We start from the raw sequence: 1045 nt of genomic DNA, 5'->3' as shown, positions 1-1045 counted from the left end.
ACTTTATAGATGAGCTAGCAGAAGTGTAGTGCTGCTCTGAGGAAGATAGCGTTCATCCCATGTTTTGCAAGTCAGAGCAGTGATGTTCGGTTTAGGGGACAAATGTAATGAGCATGAATAAATGGTTGTGATAAATTTGAAAGTGAGCAGGAATTAATGCTAAATCTTGTGGTGAGAAGAAGAAGCAGTTTTTGAAGTGTAGAATGAAAGTATGCTTACCTACTGCTGTTCCTCCTTCTTATATAAACAAAAGAGGTTCCTGATGTGGCAAGCATTTAGGAACTGAAAATATATTTTAGTCTGTAGTTTATCAGTGTAGCTTTGAAAAGTGAAACTGAGATTTAGCCATATACTCATACTTATGAAAAGGGACAAGTTGTATAGCAGTTTTGTTGATAGTTGTTAAGGGTTCTATGTGAGAATTGTTTTATCCAGGTGGTGGTCCCTGCTAGTATGTATTTTTTTTCTTTTTTTTTTGTTATTTAATTAAAGCTGAGATTAGGACCTTAATTAATAACCCATACAGCTGCCTGTGCAAGATCCAATTTAAAAAGGTAAACTATGAAGTTAGGATCTGAATCCTCTATAAGAAGAGAAAAGATTTTGGACATAAAGAATGGTATTACATGCAATAAGATCAGTTGGGAAGAACTTAATAAAGATGGAGAACAGTTGAAAATCAATGACAAAACCATAGGGCATGCTGGATGTAAATGGATACAAAGATGAACCTTGACGATTGGATGGGAGAAAGGAAATTCATCCCAGGGATCAAGTCAGTCGCCCTGCTAGACAGGGGTCCAGGAAAGTAAATAATGTGGGAAGAAATAGCCAGGGAATTGTTATGGCTAGGCTTGTATAGGCCCTAGGGCTGATAGCCTAGTACCAACCTATGAACCTATGAACCTATGAGGTTGTGTTTTGAACTCTTACTTTTAGGAATCCATTTTCCCCACAGTTAGAAATAGATAGTACAATGCTCATCATTTTTTTTTCTCTTAGGAAGGGTAGCGTCAAAGGCATTTGAAAGATCTAAGAAAACTGT

This window comes from Protopterus annectens, chromosome 3.part0 (genome assembly GCF_019279795.1).
Source record: "Protopterus annectens isolate FY-2018-M chromosome 3.part0, PAN1.0, whole genome shotgun sequence".
NCBI lineage: Eukaryota > Metazoa > Chordata > Ceratodontiformes > Protopteridae > Protopterus > Protopterus annectens.
Note: the sequence above shows the minus strand (reverse complement) of the source record.